The sequence below is a fragment of the Macrobrachium nipponense genome, chromosome 1, assembly GCF_015104395.2.
Source record: "Macrobrachium nipponense isolate FS-2020 chromosome 1, ASM1510439v2, whole genome shotgun sequence".
In the NCBI taxonomy this organism is placed as follows: domain Eukaryota; kingdom Metazoa; phylum Arthropoda; class Malacostraca; order Decapoda; family Palaemonidae; genus Macrobrachium; species Macrobrachium nipponense.
In genome coordinates, this window is record NC_087200.1 from 172,507,337 (window position 1) to 172,528,022 (window position 20,686).

General features: G+C 43.2%; 1 protein-coding gene across 1 annotated transcript in view; it reads left to right on the forward strand.

The window, feature by feature from the left end:
• Nucleotides 1–2,740: 2,740 nt before the first annotated feature.
• Nucleotides 2,741–20,686, forward strand: part of LOC135219845 (fatty acid hydroxylase domain-containing protein 2-like) — a gene marked incomplete in the record, with an annotated part of 155,175 nt that continues 137,229 nt past the window's right edge. The window contains 1 exon segment of the mRNA XM_064256956.1: nt 2,741–2,810.

Genomic DNA, 20,686 nt, shown 5'->3' on the forward strand with positions numbered 1-20,686 from the left:
TTTATTCATTCATTCATACCGATACAAAGAATTGGAGTAGTTTTCATCATCACATACTTCATTAGAATGCAGTCCACAATGGCTGACTTATTTTCTCCTCGCTGTAGTAGGCCATTGAAGGGGGAAAGCAAAGCGCTTCATGTGCAAAAAAGGTTTCAAGGTCTCCTAGCTCCTCGTTTGTCCGAGGCAATATACATTCCGCTGAAGAGCGATGCACTAGACCTGAAGAACTGCAATTTCTTTGACTGAGGTTTCCGACATGCTTTGATTTTAAAGATGAGAATATTGTTCTTTTTTATGGAATGATCCACTGGTACGGTCTTCTCAACAATTACTTTTTGAACAAATTTACTGTATTGCTTTTGTCCAATCCTTTCCAGTTCAAACACTGCTTGACTGTTCTTACTTATCTCTCCATCAAGGTTATCAAATCTGTCAGGAGAAGAAATGGATTTCCCTTACTCCAGATATAACATCAAGCACCCCTTTCATCTGAAGGGGTTTCCCCGTGTGTGTGGTATATATATAATATATATATATATATATATATATATATATATATATGTGTGTGTGTGTGTGTGTGTGTGTGTGTGTGTGTGTGTGTGTGTGTGTGTATGTATGAAAAGAAAAAAAACCATGGTGAATGAAAATTATATGCGAAATTTTCAATTTGATCTACGGACCCCAGGTTGGGAGCCACTTGTATACATTATTGGACACAAAAGAATAAAATGCATTCTATTCGCCTTATTCTGAGATATTTGAGCCCAAAATCAGCACTCTACGCCAAAAAATAGTGGAATTACGAAAGCTACCCCATACCGGAAAAGGGGACGCTCCCCCATCCCCCCATAATGAAATGTGACCTTGGCTCATCCCCTAGATAAGACCCAAGTGGTCTTATGAATCGCCCTGTACCAACGGCCGAACTTTTACAAGCATGGTAAATCTCAGTGAAAAATACTTTAATAATTCACACCTACTAAGAAAGAGCTGCTCTTATGGGGAGGCATAGCACAAATGCCAAGATAGAAATATGTCATATGCCTCCAGGAATGGAATGGAATATAAAATTTAGGCCAAAAGTCAAACGTTGGGGCCTATGAGGTCATCAGCCGCTGAAAGGGAACTTCAATTGCACTGACGCACAGCACTTTATAGCTCCCTCCGGGCCTATCCCTTCTACCTCCATCCATAATTACCTTCTTTTAAGGGTTTGCTTGGGGAATATTTTGTGTAGGCCTAAGTTAAGAAGTGTCGTAAAAGCTGGCTTTCTCGAAATCATATAACGTTGTTCATTGATGATAATGTAACTTTCACGGAAAAACTTTGCCACTGCAAAGATTTATAAATATGCATGGATATAGTGAATGATGTATGAAACATGATTGGATATCAAGCTTTTCTGTAATGCGAGCAAATTGCAACTTTTTTGCACTTTTGTATCAATAATTCAAACTATTTATGCTATGTGGTTATTTTTCGTTGGTGGTAACCATTGTTGGTTGACACAAATCTATACCAACCAATCAGTATAGTAATTCTTTTCCCTGTCCACTTCGCCCTAACGGAGCAGCAGGTCATGCGTTGAATGGTAGGTCTGCATATATTACTAATCCAAAGATTCTCTTCATGTTAAAATCATATATGCAATGTTGTTCGCCTAAACTAGGGTTCAAGAAAAAAAATTAAAACTAATCAGCATAAATATTTATGTCAATTACATGTCATAACCCACTATAATTGTAAAGAAGAAGGGATGATTGTGATTTATTAAGGTCCCGTTTTGTCAATGGCAGCTTAATTTAGACTGACTGCAGTTTTCTTTATCATAAAAGTTATTCTGATGATAATGTTAAAAGACTTAGACAGCCTTCTTAGCAGCGTATAAGCCATAACTCAACTCTCTCTCTCTCTCTCTCTCTCTCTCTCTCTCTCTCTCTCTCTCGTCTCTCTCTTCCCCCCTCTCCTCCTCTCCTCTTCTCTCTCTCTCTCACTCCCCCCTCTCTCTCTCTCTCTCTCTCTCTCTCTCTCTCTCTCTCTCTCTCTCTAAAGGAAGCCCTTGAAGATTCGTACAATCGTGTTAAAAGAATCAACAGATTGCATGGTCTTCATACCCCTTAGAAGTATGGTAAAAGTGAACAGTATACTTCTGAACTGAATAATTTTCTGGTATCGTTTTAAATAAACCTTACTTTTCGGCAGACAAAACATCGCTTGCTTAAATTTTGCAACAAGTAGCGTCCATATTTCCATGCAAAGAGTAGACTAAATGCCAAACGGATAATTTTTACGTAATGGCTCGTTTCCTATGGTCTCGTTTCGTCACTTAGATTATTAATTTTTGTTTACAGTCACTGCCGCAAAGTACGTTCCTAAATGCTAGGGAGAAGACATAGATGTTCCTCCCTAAAATGTAAACAAAACCATTCTATTTGTCAGTTTTAGAATTTCTAAAATGCTAGAGCTTGTCATTGTATTTTACTCATATATATTTAAGGTTGCCTGATCCATGAATTAAATCGGACAAAGGCCGATAGAATTTTATTTATTGTCTAACTTTTATATTTGCAGTGAATTTTTTGGGATATAAGATAGTTTCCAATTTATTGCAACTTATTTCCGGAAATTTATAACAATTGCACCAAACATTTTAAATTATGTACGAGTGGCTATGGAATTTAGTGGTGGTGGCCTAGTCTCCCCCCTAAAACACCCCCTAAATTCCCCACAGATCAGCTGAGCGCGTACGAGGATCGGAGGAACTACGTAACGTTTGTTTTCGTGATTGATCTGCTGCCTTGTTGAAGGTAATTAATTAGTTAGTTCACCTCCGTTATCCATTTATGCAAGTGTCATTTCGTGGTATTATCGTAGCTCTTCAAGTGGCCTTAGACTGAAGAGTGAACGGAGTAAAATACACTCATTATTTGAAGTGAAAGGGTTACTGGGGACACTATCCCAGGTTCGACAAAATCTGTTGCGTATATTAACCTAGGTCAAGTTCTCCTCGGCCTCTGATGTCGCAGGGTCAGGAATCGATCCTGATCCCTGTCTGGGTTTTGATGTAAAGTCCTCTGTCCTTACGTTACCCTGGTGTGATTAATTTCTAAATGGGAAGCATCTTTCAAAATAAGGTACCTAGCCTAGTAGGTAGTACCTACCTAGGTATACTAGTATAGTTAGGTAGGTAGCTAGGTAGTACCTACTACTACTTAGCTAGTAACCTAATAAGGTAGCTACAAATTGATTACCGTACTAGGTAGGATAGGCTAAGTACCTAGGTAGCCTAATTGGGCTACTAGCTACCTAAGTAGACCCAAAGATTTCGGACCCTCTAGGTACCGCATCGGTATATCTAGGGTACTTATCCGCGGTGGCCTAGACTATGGCAGTTGCGGTTTTTCTATGCAGTTTTACCTACTGAACAAGAATTTTAAGTAATATTTATTCAGACAACTGTAATTAACCCCCCAGGGGCCAGTACTAAACACCGCGAAATACGTTGAACGCCCCAATTCCTAGTGGATGTTGTATCCGCTGTTATGTTCCTTGCTGTCCGTGCGGGCTGCTTCTGTAGAAATACCACAGCATCTTCTTCATTAGGGTAGCATATGCAAACCCTGAGCCAATACTTGTGGGGATGCAAAATTTAAATAAAATTAAAGTTATTACTGGGTTTACTAGGTAATCTAAGTAATCCAAGTACTGCGTCGAGTAGTTTACTAATTGGAAATTGTACCTACTACCTAGTTTCCTAGCTATACCTAGTATTTGAGTTGCTTATTAACAATTTTTGAATTAGTTTTTGGCAGTCAATTGTAATTAACCAGTAATTTACCGTTGAACTCTAACCTATCCTACAGAAAGGGGGACCCATTGGGAATGCGGTGTTTTGGGTGGGGTACACCACCAGGAGAATTAGGTAGCTATTGCCCCTAGGTACTTCAATTCTATCCTACAGTAAGGGGGACTGATGGGAAAGCCGGGTTATGGGTTGGGTAAATCACTTGGGAGAAGGTTTTGCCATGTTGTGGCATTTCCTTTTATCGGTATACCTAATATGACGGTTATGGTAAATGGATGTTCTGTGATAGCAATGGTCCACCCCCTACCCACTCCTCGTCTGTTTGGATGCTGGTGGGTATCCATGGTTGGGTTAAGTTAGGTTGTTATGTAGTATCTGCCTTGGTTAATTTAGGTATGGGTAAAACTTCTGACTCCAGGCATACTAGCCAATTGCCGTTCGTAATATTTAACTTTCTTTTCTTTATGTTTTTACATTTGTATCCTTTCTATATAAATTTTGCTGTTTTTTTGTGATTTTACTTTCATCCCTTAATGGTCTGGTACTAAGCACAGTGCCCATTTCATGCACAAACTACCTATAGTCCATTAACATAAGGTAGATTCTTGTGCCTGTGAGACGTTTGTTTGGCGGCCTCTGATTGGCTGGTACTGGGAGGCAGACTGCTTGCTCAGTGGGTCATATTTTCATTTGTAGCTTAGAAAACTAGCAATATGTTTACGTTTCTTCATTTATCTCACATTTTACAAAAGATAGGAAAGTTTTGGTCATACCGAAGGATTCCATATTAAATGTACAATTAAAATAACCTTTTCCTGAAATCAATAAGTGAAAATACAAAGGAATTCCAACGAGTAAAAGTTAAGAGAGAAACATTTCATTCTTTATACCTGTTTTTATTCATCATCGGATTTTGCATAATTCATGAGATCAAGATAAAATAAAATCTTGTGTTTTTAAAGAATAAAATCACCCTGAATACGCTGATGCTTTCAGATTTTAGATGCGTGTAATATGTAAAGAGAAAATGAAGAATATGTCTTATTATGTTGCATCCATACTTGACTCAGTTTGACAGTAGTGCCAAGAGAGACGCAAGATATTGTGGGGTCTGGGCCCCTCAGCTAGAGCCGTTGCGCGTTGGCAGTTGCCATTTGGCAATATGAGAAGTTGCAGTTTCAAGAATATGTATTTACCGAATTATTTATTATGTCATTACATTTTCTGTAAATAAAAGCATAGAATTCCCATTATGACTCAAACATTTTTACTCAAAAATCATATATATGTCCGTATTTCTGGATATATCTGATAAAAAAAAAGTAAATAATCAGATGAATGCATCTGGGTGTTGGCTTCAGTTTAGGTGAGAAATGTGCATGCTTTATGAGGGTCACTGATAAATAACAAAACTTTTTTTTCTCGGGCCAATAACATCAAAAGCTTATGGTTTTCATATGTTCACTCAATAAACAAAAGTACACCTGTTTATTTCTTACCATAAAATTTGTTGATGATGTAACGAATATAATATCCTGACTTTCAGAATTGCTTGAGTTACTCTTACAACAGAATGTTTATCTCCTTTATATACATGTTACACTTGACGACATGTATACAACAATGTTTAGGAAAAATTTGCTTAGTTTTCTTCTGCGGTAGTTCATTATTCTTGAATCATTTAATTCATACCTGAGTTAGAATAGCTCCCGTAACCATTCCCACACCCCTGCATCATTGTATATATAGTACATGTAGGATAATGAGACTAATCAGAAGACTGTTATATCTTAATCTTTAAAAAAAAAAGAATGGAAATTCATGCAGATATATTACGTCATAAACACAAAAGAAAGTCATACACAGTAGGCTTACTTTGGTATATCATAAGGCTATCGATATGAAAAAAGAAATTAAAATCTTACAAATTTTGTTACGTCATCATTATTTAAAAAATAAATAAAGGAAAATCATACATATATATATAGTCATGTCATTACCTATTGAAACAAAAAGAATGGGAAATTATACAGATACATTGTTATCCCCTTTTCTATTAAAACCAAGTGAAAGGAATTTAAAAACAGATATGTACATTGTTATGCCAATAAATATTTAAAAAAAAAGGAAACTCATATGAATATACTGTAGTTATGCAATTGCCTATCAAAAAAATAGAAAACTATAGAAACACTGTTAGGTCTTCAACTTTTTAAAAACAAATAATGGAAAATCATTGATATATATCATCACTGTCAGTGTCATCCTCCCTAATATCAATATCATCACTGTCACTTTCGTCATCTCCAATATCAATAACAAAACTTTCAAACAGATGCTCTCTAGCAACATCTTTCCTCCAATAATCATCTTCTAATTTCTTAATGTGGTGAAAACATTTCTTCCAGTCTTCTGTTGTAACTCTGTCTATCGCCAGTCTCGTAAGCTGCTCAACAGTTTTCAAAGATTGATTTACATCATGACCATTTGCACAGGCTATCTCATTTATCACATACCTCTGTTTTCCTTTGTGACAATTGGCAATCTGCAGCAATTTTGGCTTTGTTGCTGATGGGTCGTGGGTGACGTTATTGAAAGAAAGCCACTCTATGACTTCACTTTTTCTGTTGCTGGTTGTTGGCACTTTATTTTCTATTTTGGTATGGTAGGGAGCATTGTCCATTATGATTAGAGATCTATCTTCTATTAGGGCAATAGTTGTTCCTTAAAACACTTTAAAAACCTTTCATGGTCCATGGAATCATGGTAGTCCCCTTTGGCACCATTTTTTGACCTAAACAACAGTATCGCATCTTTGACAAACCCCTTCTCACTCCCCGCGTGCATCACAATAAATTTGACCCCTTTCCAGTCTTAAGTTTGGGTCCTATTTCGCCTTTTCCTGTTGTCCAGCACTGACGTACACATTCATTTTGGTTTATCCTAGTTTCATCCAGGAATACTTCAGTTTTACGTTCAGATGGACTACAATTCCTATTCTTTTCATTTAACCGTAGGTATTCAGTTCTCGATGCCACTATATCATTACGTTCCATTAAAATAGCTCTTCCACTCATCACTTTTTTGTACCAGAATCCAAGCCCTCTCACAATTTTCCATAACGTTCTTCCACCATTAAACTTTACTGGGTCTTCCTTCACTTTTTCCAGCAGGGCATCTAACATTGGAAGCTCTCCTCTCTCATAAAAAGACAAAATCTCCTTCCGAATACACTCATTTTCAAAACTATCCACATTGTCCTTCACTCGGATCCTCTTCCTGGGATATACAGGTGAAGCGAAGGGGACGTTGCCACACTCAGATGACTGTCGCTTGATTTTTTTCACTGTGTTGGTTGGCACTCCTGTAGCTTTGGCAGTCTTCTCAAATACTTATTTTGTACATTCAACTTCCCTGTCAGATATATACTTAGCTATAGACTCCGTCGTCCCCGACAGAAATTCGAATTTCGCAGCACACGCTACAGGTAGGTCAGGTGATCTACCGCCCTGCTGCTGGGTGGCAGGAATAGGAACCATTCCCGTTTTCTAATCAGATTTTCTCTGTCGCGGTACTGTCAACATCGTTGTTGGTACCTCCTGACTTGATTTTCGTTTTTCATCGCCATCGATCTTCTGGGCTGTATTTTTTGGTGACGTATTGGATCTTTGGTTTGGCATACGCTTTTGTTAACTATTTGTCAGCCTCACTTAGAAAGGGACCTCAAAACCTCTCCACTCTGAGTCTGTCTGCGGGCAGACCGACGAGAAGTTGCCATGAATGAGAGGATTTTTCAAGGTGAATGGCAAGTGTCATGGTCAAGACAAAGAAGTGCTGCAGTTCTTGCTGGGTTGAATGAAGAAACTGTCCTCTTCCAATACCTCTGTGACCTACAGGGCTGTTTTCTTCCCTTTCTGAGAGAAGAATCACTTTTGGATATATCTACTATCAAAGAATACAGTAGCAGACTATACTCTTTCTTTACAAAGGAACTTAAAGATAGCAGAAGACTACGATACCTCGAGATAACCAAGAGTAGGACATCATGTACTTCGAGTTGGAATCTTTTCGTGGCCGCAGATTCCTTGTTCCGATAAATTGGAACCTCCTCATCAAGCTTCTTTTAGAAATCTTATGAGAAAATTCATTTTTATGCATTCAACTTACCTGTCAGATATATACTTGGCTATAGACTCCGTCGTCCCCGATAGAAATTCGAATTTCGCGGCACACACTACAGGTAGGTCAGGTGATCTACCGCCCCCCCGTCGCTGGTGGCACGGGGAATAGGAACCATTCCCGTTTTCTAAGACAGATTTTCTCTATCGGCTGGGACATCAACATTGTTGTTGTTCCTTCTGATTTGATTTTCGTGTTTTTTCATCGCTATTGATCTTCTAAGCCGGTTGTTTTGGTGACGTATTGGATCTTTGGTTTGGCATACTCTTTCGTGGACTGTTATTTGGACTTGGTTTTTGGAATTTTCTCATAATGTCGGATTCTAGCTTTGCGGTTAGAAGACAGTGTGTAAATGAGGGATGCATGGTGAGGCTACCGAAAGCTTCGGTAGATCCTCACACAGTTTGTAAGGGGTGTAGAATGAATGAATGCTCTATATCTAACACCTGTGATGAATGTGTAGGTTTGAATGAGGAAGAATGGAAGAATTTAAATTCCTATTTAAGGAAATTGGATATGGATAGGGCTAGGAAGGCTTCCTCCAGAAGCGTAAGTAGGTCTCGTTCTAACGAGTCAATTAAATTAACACCTAACCCTAAACCTGTATCATCTTCCTCTTGTACTAAGACTGCAAATCCAGCAACGGAAATTGCAGATCTTAAAGCTGCACTGCAAAGGATGGAACGTCAAATGCTAACTTTACAAGGTAAGCACAGTGATAGTGATTTAAGTGTCCCTAGTGCAGTGGAGGGTGCGTCTGATCGGCTTCATCTCGCTCCTAGGCCTAGACCTCTTCCAAGCTCACAGGCCCAGAGGAGAAGGAATGTCAAAAGCCTTACGGAGGTTATGGAGAATCCCCACCGATCAGGCGTCCCCTTGGCAGAATCTGTGACGACCCGAACTGCCAAGGATCGCTATCGAAAAAGCATCCTAAAACAGTTTTTTTCGTCTTCAGATTCTTCACCTAATGTAAGGGGCTGGAGCTCTGATGAACTGTCACGCCCATTAAAAAGGAGTTGGAAGGCTCCAACGTTGAATTCAAGCCCTGAGCTTTTTCTCCGATGGATCTCCATGCGAAAGGAAGAAAACCAAGTTAATTCCTAAGCGCAAATCGGAGTCCCCTTCCTCTTCTAGACCTCCTTCACTGCATCGGAAAGGAAACGAGAATGCTGCTGCAAAAATCCTACTAAATGTACAGGAGCAGCTCTCCGCTTTAGTAGGAGTTTTTACGAAGGAGACTCCCAGAAGAAAGGACTCTTTCCTTCCGATAAAGAGAACTAAAGGAAGGAAAGAAGGATCTAACATAAAAGTTGCGGATTCTCCTCGGATGAGTGTGAAGAATGCGCCAAAAGCGCCAGCCTGGCGCAATGCGCCAGATGCGCTAGAAGATCCATATGAGCCAGAAGAGCCAGAAGTGCCAGATGTGCCAGAAGCGCCAGCCTGGCGCAATGCGCCAGAAGCGCCACCCTGCCGAAATGCGCCAGAAGCGCCATTCTGGCGCAATGAGCCACGAGCGCCAACCTGGCGCAATGCGCCACAAGCGCCAGCTGGGGAGGGCAGCAATGAGCCAGAAGCGCCATCCAGGCGCTAGAATATGTGGACTTCTTCCAAAAGACAGTTAAACCAGGAGGATTTGTCTAGCTTTCGGAAGGATAAGCCCTTACCTGACAGGGACTCTAGGTGCCGCACAGGCGGCTGTAGCCCCTTGTCAGGATAGGGTTGGTTCCGTTGAGAGCAATAGGAGAGGACATCCTTCCTCTGACAGGAGAGAAAGATGTCGCACAGGCGGCAGTCGCTCTTGCCAGGAGAAGGATAATGTCATGTTGCAGGATCAACCTATCTCTCGTAAGGACGCAAGTTGTCGCACAGGCGGCCGTCATTCTTGCGAGAGTGCGGCAGATGTTGCAAGAGACTCATCTCCTATCAAAAACAAACAATCCTCTTCGGAAATGGAATTGGATTTGGAAGAAGTTTCGGATTCGGAAGATCATACGGCTCCAGGCTTGTCAGATTATAAGACGCTGGCAGCCCTCTTACTTCAAGAGTTTGGGGACTCATTAAGCCCTACTGCTCCGCCTTCTCCGAGGTCTTTGTTTACAAGCACTAAGGTCTCGAAGTCATCATCTTTCATTAAGATGAAACCAACCATTTCCATGAATAAGGCTCTTCGATTTGTAGGAAATTGGTTTAAATCCAAGGAGAAGGCGGGGAAGACCGTCTTTGCCTGCCCTCCTTCCAAACTTTCAGGAAAGAAGGGAATCTGGTACGAGACGGGCGAATCACTGGGTCTAGCTCTCCCTACCACTGCCGAAGCAGATTTTTCGAATCTGGTGGACTCTTCAAGGAGACAAGCCTTGTCATCTGCAAAGATCACACTGGGGGACTTCTGAGATGGACCATCTCCTCAAGGATTGTTTAATGTCTTAGAAGTCTTTAACTTCTTAGACTGGTCCCTTGGGGTGTGGCCAAGAAGACTCAAGAGAAGGAATCTCTTAGCCCAGAAGTCCTTTATAGTGTACTGTCCTGCATGGACAAAGCGGTTCAAGATGGATCAGGAGAGGTCGGCCTCGCTTTTGGGAACTGGAATTCTGAAGAAGAGAGTCTTGTTTAGTTCCTTTCTGACGAAAGCAGTTACTCCTATCCCAGAGGTCATCTCTCTTTATGCTCCTCTTTCGGATCAATTGTTTCCTGCACAACTAGTGAAGGACATATCACATTCTTTGACGGAAAAGGCCACGCAAGATCTCTTGGCCCAATCTGCAAAGAAATCAAGGACCTCTGTTCCTGTAAGAGAGAGACTCGTACTCCTCAACAGCCCTTTCGAGGGAGCTCCTCTTCCAGACCCTCCTTAAGAAGAGAGGAATACAGAGAGAGGTGGGTCTTCATTCAGACCTATCAAGAAAACAAAATGAGACTCCAGTCCTTCAAGCAACCGGTAGGGGCCAGACTTCGGAAATTTTCCGAAGAATGGACTCTGAGAGAGGCAGAAAGATGGTCCCTTTCAGTGGTAACGAAGGGATATCTGATCCCCTTTCGAGACAGTCCTCCCTTAACAACGATCCCGAGGGAACTGTCAGCCCAATACAGGGACCCTGCCAAGAAAGAAGCATTATAGAGAACACAAAGTTCTCTATGGAAACATCGAAATCGTTCTTGCGGCTTTTCGTCCAGGAGATTGGATGGTCTCCTTAGATCTACAGGATGCTTACTTTCATGTTCCCCTGCATCCATCATCGAAGAAATATCTTCGATTCATGATGCAGGGAAAAGTATTCCAATTCAGAGACACCCTATGCTTCGGCCTGTCTACGGCCCCTCAAGTGTTCACGAGACTAATGAACGAATGTTGCGAGATGGCTACATCTAGAAGGGATAATATATCCCTTTACCTAGACGATTGGCTAATAAGAGCAAAATTGGAACTTCAGTGCTTGAAGGACTTGGAGAAGACTTTAGAGTTGACAAAAATCTCTGGGACTACTCGTGAACCTCGAGAAATCACAATTGATCCCCAGACAGAACATAGTCTATCTGGGGATACAGATGGATTCTCGGGGTTTTCGGGTGTTTCCATCGCAAGAGAGAATGCTTGAGGCTTAGAAAAAAATCTCGAACTTCTTAGGGAAAAGATCGGACTCGGCGAGGGAAATGGCTCAGTCGCTGGGCACCCTTTCCTCGTTAGAGCAGTTCATTTCCCTAGGGAGATTAAATCTCAGACCTCTGCAGTTTATCTCAGACAAATGTGGAGTCAAAAGACAGGAGACCTGTCACTGTTTTCCCATTCAACAGGGGATAAAGTCCAACCTGAAAAAAAAGTGGTGGTTAACCCCATTAATAAAGAACGAAGGGGTGTCCCTCTTGATTCGGAACCCTCACCGAGTGTTGTTTTCCGATGCCTGGGAAACAGGTTGGGGAGCAACGCTGGGCCCAAAGGAAGTGGCAGGTACTTGGACCAAGGAAACAGGCTACACTGCACATCAATGCGAAGGAACCTCCTGCTATTCATCTAGCCCTGGAATACTTCAAAGCGGAAGTCAAAGGAGTGGTAGTTCAAGTCAATTCCGACAATACCACAGCTCTGGCTTACATCCGGATCAAGGGGGGCACTCACTCTTTCTCACTGTACGAAATAGCGAGAGATCTATTGACCTGGACAGAGGAACGCATATTAAATGCGGACAAGGTTTGTTCAAGGTGGTAAAAAAACCTAAGGGCAGGACAGGTGAGCAGAAAGAACCAAGTACTCCCGACAGAGTGGATGCTCCCACTCAGAAAGTCTGCAGACAACTGTGGTCCCTCTGGGGAAGACCCCAGATCGACCTGTTTGCCATGTTCCTCTCCAGGAAGATAGACAACTTCTGCTCTCTAGAAGAAGGGTGCAGAGCCACAGCGATCGATGCTTTCCTCATGGACTGGTCAGGCATAGACGCCTACACCTTTCCCCCATTCAAGTTGCTGGGGGAAGTACTAAGAAAGTTTGTGGCATCAACAGGAATAAGATTAACTCTAATTGCTCCCTTCTGGCCTTCCCGAAACTGGTTCACAGAGGTACTGGAATGGACGGTGGACTTCCCCAGATCTCTACCAAAAAAGAAAGGACAGATCTGCTCAGACAACCCCACTTCGAGAGGTTCCACAAAAACATCCAAAGTCTCTCCCTGACTGCCTTTCGACTATCGAAAGACTGGTCAGAGCGAGAGGCTTTTCAAAGAAAGTTGCAACTGCAATTGCTAGAGCCCGCAGAGCCTCTACCTTGCGGGTCTACCAATCGAAGTGGGAAGTTTTCCGTAGATGGTGTAGGTCGAAGAAGCTGTCCTCTTCCAATACCTCTGTGACCGAAATTGCTGATTTTTCTCCTCATTCTTAAGAGAAGAGTCGAAGTTGGCTGTATCCACTATCAAGGGATATAAGAGCATGCTCTCAGCTGTTTTTAGAAAACAGGGGACTGAATTTGGAAAATAATAAAGATCTTCATGATCTCATCAGGTCTTCGAGACTTCTAAATTGAGGTCTTCTATTCCCCCGAGTTGGAACCTTGATGGTAGTCCTAAAATTCTTGATTTCGGACAGGTTCGAACCTCCAGATAAAATCTCATTCAGAGATCTTACTAGTAAATGTATATTCCTGTTGGCCCTCGCAACTGTTAAGAGAATCAGTGAATTACATGCTTTGGACTCTCGGGTGGGTTTTAAAAAAAGACTCGGCTGTTATTTCTTTCCAGGATCTATTTCCTAGCCAAAAGAATGAGAACCCTTCTAAACCTTGGCCTAGAAGTTTTGAAGTCAAGGACTCTCTTCTCTAGTAGGTAGAGAGTTGGATCGGTCCCTTTGCCCAGTCAGGACCTTGAAGTTCTATCTAAAAAAGAAGACACAGCTTCATTGGGATGTCGACAAAGTCTTGGTGTTCGGTAAGAAAAAAAACCCCCAAAAGACCTATGTCAAAGAACGCACTGGCGGTTTCTTGTCAGAAATGTGATAAACCGAAGCTCACAGGGACTTGCCAAGAGAACTCTTTAAAGATTCTGAGAGTAAAAAAGCTCACGAAGTCCGGGCTGTGGCAACTTCCCTTTCTTTCACTAAGAATATGTCAATGAGAAAACTTTTAGCAGCAACTTATTGGAGGTGCAATTCAGTATTTGCATCCCACTATTTAAAGGATGTTAGGTAACATACCAAAAAATGTTTTTCTCTTGGACCGTATGTATCAGCGGATACTATGCTGGGAAATGGAGCAGATGCTGATCCTTAATTTTGTTTTTGTGTTTTTAATGATTATTCTTTGTAATATAGTTGTCGAGTTGTGGGTTGCTTGAAAGGATGTTCGGGAATGACTCCTTTCAATCGTAGTACTAACCCCAATTAGGATCAGGTGATCGGGATTAGTGCGTGCTCTATGATCATGCCAATAGGCAAGGTGTTTTGTCATGTAAGTGGATAGGACCCCATTGACAAAGATCCTAAGGTTTTGTCGCGTAAGTGGGTAAGACCCCTGTAACAGACCATCAAGAACTCTTAGCATGAGGTCACTACCTTGCTGAGGCTCTTGAAGCAATACAGGCTCCTAGGCAGTAGCCATGAAGTCTTTCGCTAACACAGTAGGAACCAAGGTTTTTTATTTTTATTACCTCCAACATATGTTGTTTCCTGTCTATTCAGTAAATTAGCTGTCTCTTACCCTCCGCCAAAGGTGCCAATCAGCTAATTATATATCTGACAGGTAAGTTGAATGCATAAAAATGTTATTGTCATGATACAATAAAGTTTTATGCATACTTACCTGGCAGATATATACGATTAATGGCCCACCCGGCCTCCCCTCAGGAGACAGGTGGAAGAGAAAATCTGTCTTAGAAAATGGGAATGGTTCCTATTCCCGCCACCCAGCGGCGGGGCGGTAGATCACCTGACCTACCTGTAGAGTGTGCCGCGAAATTCGAATTTCTATCGGGGACGACGGAGTCTATAGCTAAGTATATATCTGCCAGGTAAGTATGTATAAAACTTTATTGTATCATAACAATAACATTTTTCTCTTGGCCCTAGCAACTACCAAGAAGACAAGTGAATTTCATGTATGGAGTCTCGCATCGGATTCAATGGAGACTGCTATTGGTTCTTGCCAGCACATTATTTCTGGCAAAGAACTAAAACCCTTCTAACCCTGGCTCAGAGCTTTGAAGTCAAGGGACTTCCCATTTAAGAGGGGAAGAGATAGAAGGGTCTCTTTGCCCAGTCAGGGCGCTTAAGCTTTATCTTTAGTAGAAGAAATGGCTTAAGGGCCTCCTACAGAGTCTTTGGGGTGCGATGAGGGCCCGAAGCACTTCCCAGAAGGTACTCAGAGGGATACGACAAGAGCCAAGAAAGCCCTGGGTTCGCCCACTTTCGGCTCTGAGTCATCTTCGACTTCCAGACCTCCTTCCCCTCCTTCGGGCAAGGAGAGGGAGGATACTGCAACGAGAAACCTCCTGAACATGCAGGAATAGATCTCGTCAGCAACGGAAGTACTCACGAAGGATCCTCCTCGGAGGAAGACTCTTCTCTCACATCCTATTAAGATATCCTATTGTCTACGGGACGTAACTGGCTCCAAGCGCCTCCCCTCGTCCTAGGCCAGAGGCTCCAGGTAGAAGAGAACCTTCCACCCTTCTCCAGTCTCCGGACAAACTATTGTCTGTTTTGTTCAGGATCCTCGGACAACGAAGCGCCAGCCAGGCGCCAAGTGCCAAACAGGCGAAAAGCGCCAGAGGCAGACAGCTCGGACGAGTGCGTTTATTGTCCGATGCGGACAAGGTGCGGGCCTCCAACCTGGCGCAAATGTGCCAGAGGCGGACAGACCGGACAGGCGAGAGTGTCCGATGTGGACATCGCCAGCCAGCCTCGAAACTCCAGCCAGGCTCGAAGCTCCAGCAAGAGGGGAAGGCACCAGCCGGGCGCCAGGCGCCAGAAGCACCAGCCAGGAGCCAGGCTCCAGCCAGGCGCCAGAAACGCCAGCCGGCATCAGGCGCCAGCCAAGAGTGATGCGCCAGCCAGGCGCCAGGCTTCATCCAGATGAGATCCATATCAAAGAACGCCCTGGCCTTCTTTGCGACAAGTGTGATCTCCAAAGCACATGATAAGTGCCTTGATGATTCCTTCAAACAGCTGAGAATTAAAGCGCATGAAGTGCAAGCTTTTGCGAATTCTTTTTCTTTCCATAAGAATATGTCAATAAAGGACATATTAGCTGTCACATATGGGTGATGCAACTCTGCGTTGACTTTCCATTACCCAAAGGATGTCAAGATAACCTATGAGAGACCCTTCTCTCTTGGTTTATACGTGTCTGCGGATACGTTGCTGGGATAGGGAGCCGATACTGATCCTTAACTAGTGAGTTAAATTTTATTTATGTCGAGTTTTTAGGGTTGTTTGAAAGGAGTTTGGGGATAACTCTTTTCAATATCAGTACTAACCATCGTGTTAGGATCAGGTGATCGGGTTGGGGTTGTGCTCCTTAATTATGCCATTAGGCAAGGTGTGTTGTCATGTAAGTGGATAAGACCCCATTGACAAATGCCATCAGGCTCTGTCGAGTAAGTGGATAAGACCCCATCGACAGACCCGCAAGAACTCTTAGCCATAGGTCACATCCTCGCTGAGGCTCTTGAGGTGAAGCAGACTCCTAAGCAGTAGCTATGAAGTCTTCTGCCTAAACAAGTAGGAACCAAGGTTTTATTTATTACCTACAACGTATGTTGTTTACATGTCTATTCAGTAAATAGCTGTCTCTTACCCACCACCAAGGGTGCCAATCAGCTAAGTATATATCTGACAGGGAAGTTGAATGTACAAAAATGATATTGTTATTGTACATACAATTTTGTACATGCTTACCTGGCAGATATATACGAATTAAATGGCCCACCCAGCCTCCCCTCAGGAGACAAGTGGAAGAGAAAATCTGATTAGAAAACGGGAATGGTTCCTATTCCTGCCACCCAGCGGGAGGGCGGTAGATCACCTGACCTACCTGTAGCGTGTGCTGCGAAATTCGAATTTCTGTCGGGGACGACGGAGTCTATAGCTAAGTATATATCTGCCAGGTAAGTATGTACAAAACTTTATTGTACAATAACAATATCATTTGTTCATGAAACTTACCTGTCAGATATATATATAGCTGTATTCTCTGAAGTCCGACAGAATTTCAAAATTCGCGGCACACGCAGTGGGCGGCCAGGTGGTAGTACCCATTCCCGCCGCTGGGAGGCGGATATCAGGAACCATTCCCATTTTCTATTCATATTTTTTCTGTCGCCGGTGCTGTAAACAACTGTTTGCAGTACCTCCGCCTAGGATTTTGAAACTTCATTAGCCGCTTAAGTATCCTAATTATTCTTTCAATAATTGACTTGGATTTGTGGCTAGGCATACGCTTTCATAGATTAATTAAAAATTTTTTCATTACATTTGATGTCTGAAGCTAGTTAGCCTAGTTTCAGACTTTGTTGTCTGCATGGGGTAAGGTGAGGCTACCGGAACTTTCGGTAGACACTCGCTTAGTATACATGACGTTTACATGTTTTCTTTGTTAAAAGATCAATGTAATTAGTGTAATGTGTAACTGATTATGGAAGAAGTATGATTCGTGTACTCATTTTAGAGCGTGTTAGAATCAGGAGGTTTCATACATTCAACTTACCTGTCAGATATATACATAGCTATCGACTCCGTCGTCCCCCGACAGAAATTCAAATTTCGCAGCACTCGCTACAGGTAGTCAGGTGATCTACCGCCCTGCTCGGGTAGCAGGACTAGGAACTATTCCCGTTTTCTAATCAGATTCTCTCTGTTGCTGGTAGTATCAAACATTGTTGTTACTTCCTCCTGACTGGAATTCTTTTTTACAACGCTTTTGATCATCTTTCGACTGATTTTTGGTGACGTACTTGGATCGTTGTTTGGCATTCGCTATCGTGGACTGGTTTTTGGACTTCGCTTTGGATTTTCGTGAATATGTCTGATTCTAGTGTTAGCTTCAGAGTGTGTGTGAATGAAGGCTGTAAGGTGAGGATTCCGAAAGCTTCGGTAGATCCTCACACTACATGCAGTGGTTGTAGAAAGGTTGAATGCTCAATTGAGAATAGTGTAACGAGTGTGAGAGATTGAGTGCGCAAGAATGGAAGAAATCTGACTTCTTACTTGAAGAGTTAGAGAAAGATAGAGAGAGGAAGGCGGCTTACAAAAGCCGGAAAATGTCTAGTAGTTCTGTAGCTTCTTCTTCTTCTCTTAATTATGCCCATTCTATTTCAGCCGTTCACAAGTTTATCCCTCTGATTCCGCCTCAGAAATAGCGGAACTCAGAGCTTCCCTTCAAAAAATGCAAGAGAAAATGGAAGCATTGGAAGGTAAGAGAAGTGAATGTGGTTTCTCGAGTGATGTTAGTGTCCCCAGTGTAGTGGAGGGGGCGTCTGGTCGTCCCTGCGACGCTCCCAGGCCTAGACCTCTTCCAAGCTCCCTGGCCCAGAGGAGAAGGAAAGTCGAAAGCCTTACGGGGGTCGTGGGAATCCCCAACGATCAGGCGTCCCTTCGGCAGCAATCGTATACATCTCAGACTGCCAGGGACAGCTATAGAAAAAGCGTCCTTTGTGAGTGCTTTTCATCTTCTAGTTCGCCTTCTCCGAGAAGAGGATGGAAGGAATCGAAGCTTTCACGTCCGCTAAAAAAGGAACTGGAAAGAACCTGAGCTTAATTCTAGCCCCGAGCGCTTCTCTGAAGGAGGAGGCGCCTTCGGTAATCAAGAAAGCTAGAAAGGATTTAGATCCTTGGAAGGGAAGACTCTCGAGCGCCTTCCAGATCTCCTTCTCCTGATTCGAATGAGCTTCGACCAGGAGAATTTTGATGAATGTACAGGAGCAAATAGCGTCTTTGGTAGGAGTACTTTCTAAAGAGCCTACTCGTAAAAAGGATGACAGGCTTCCGATTTAAGAGATCCAAATACCGATCCCTGTCGGGCGCGACGAACCCCATCCAGGGGAGTTGTCGCACAAGCGGCCATCTCTGGGGGGAGCGGTGCGTTAGGCAGGCGAGATGTGGGAAAGGAAGTAACTCCTACCAAGCGTCAGGCGCCAACTAGGAGCCAGGCGCCAAGTAGGCGCAAAGAGCCTGACTTTACTGTAGATCGTTCTAGGCCCAGATCTTCATCCAAGCAACAAGAGCCAACTGAGAAGAGAAAACTCCTGATAGGAGTATAGCGCCTGCTAAGCGCAATATACTTGCTATTCGAAAGGCGCATTCCATGAGCGATACTCCTATCAAGCCTCAGGAGTATTCGGAACTAGATGCGCCTTCCGTAGGTCAGGAGTATTCGGGAAGAGATACTCCTGCCAAGCGCCTTAATTACTCTGGCCTCGATACTCCTCCCAGGCGCCAGGAGTATTCTGGACTTTTTACTCCTACCAGGCGCCAGGAGTATTCGAAGCGCGATGCGCCTACCAAGCGCCAGGAGTATTCTGAGCTTAATACTCTTAACAAGCGCCAGGAGTATTTGGAGCGAGATGCGCCTTCCAGATGGCAGGAGTATTCGAAGAGTGTAACGACTGTCAGGCGCAGGATTATTCCAAACAGGATACTCCTACCAGGCCTCAGGAGTATTCTCAGCGAGATACTCCTGCTAAACGCCAGGCGCATTCTCCTCGTGAAGAGCTTGACATCCGACAGGAGTCTAACAGGCGTAGAGCAGTGATACGTGACTCGCCTAATGATAAAACGTAAGGAGAGAGTTACTCCTAGCCCATCTCCTTATGAGTGCTTCTTCTTCGGAAAGGAAGAATCAAGAGAGGAGACAGAGGAGGGAAGGGAGCCTCCTTCTGATCCTATTAATTTAGATGACGTCTCGGAGGACGAAGTTACTAACAGAGAAGGGCTTTCGAATTACAAAGTTCTTTCTGTCTTCTCTTAGAAGAATATGGAGATGCATTAACTCCAGCGCTCCTCCTTCTCCTCGCTCTCTATTTCAAGTACGAAGGCACACAAGTCTTCGTCTTTCCTGAAAATGAAGCCGGCCATATCCATGAAAAGGGCCTTACAATCTCTGGACTCCTGGATCAAGACTAGAAGGAGTTAGGAAGGACGATCTTTTGCATGCCTCCCGCTAAACTAAGGGGCAGGAGAGGGCATATGTACGAAACGTGGGAGAAAACATGGGGTCTTTCGGAAATGGACCATCTCCTCAAGGGACTTTTCATACCTTAGAAGTATTTAACTTCCTAGATTGGTCCCTTGGGGTCATTGCTAAGAAGTCCCATGAAAAAGAACAACTAAGCCCTGAAACCTTGCATAGCATCCTTACATGCATAGATTAAGGCGGTTCAAGATGGATCGGCGGAAGTGTGCTCCCTCTTCGGTGCGGGAATACTAAAGAAGAGAGCGGTCATAGTGCCTTTCTCACTAAGGCCGTCTCGCCTTCGCAGAGATCCGCTTTGCTGTATGCGCCTCTCTCTGAGCATTTATTTCCTTCGCAGTTGGTGAGAGACAATGCCCATTCGCTAACTGAGAAAGATACTCAGGATCTTTTAAGGCAATCCTCAAGGAAGAATAGACCTGTGGCTAGTGAGGAAAAGAAAGCATCTAAGCCAACTCAACAACAGCAGCCCTTTCGAGGAGGCTCTCAGGCTAGATCCATCGTCAGAAGGAAATCAACTGGAAAAAAGGGGAAGATCTGCCTTCCGTCCCTTTAAGAAGGGAAAATGAGAAATCTTTCCTCCAGGACACCTGTAGGAGCCAGGTTTACAATTCTTTGCGGGAGCATGGGAAGACATAGGATCCGATCCTTGGTCAATGTCAGTAATCAAGAAGGGTTATTATATCCCATTCAACGACAGGACCCTCCTTGACAACATCACCGAGGGAACAATGTCAGCCAGATACAAGGACCCTGTTCTGATGGATACTCTTTCGTCAAATGGTGGAGCAGATGTGGGACAAAAGAGCAATAGAGCTGGTACTGGATCAAAGCTCCCCAGGGTTTTTTTTTTTTACAATCGCTTGTTTCTCGTAGCGAAAGCCTCGGGGGGATGGAGACCGGTACTGGATGTAAGTTCGCTGAACAAATTCGTACAACAACAGAAGTTCAGCATGGAAACGTCTGCCATCAGTACTTGCAGCTCTCCGTCAAGGAGATTGGATGGCGTCTCTAGATCTTCAAGACGCATATTTCCA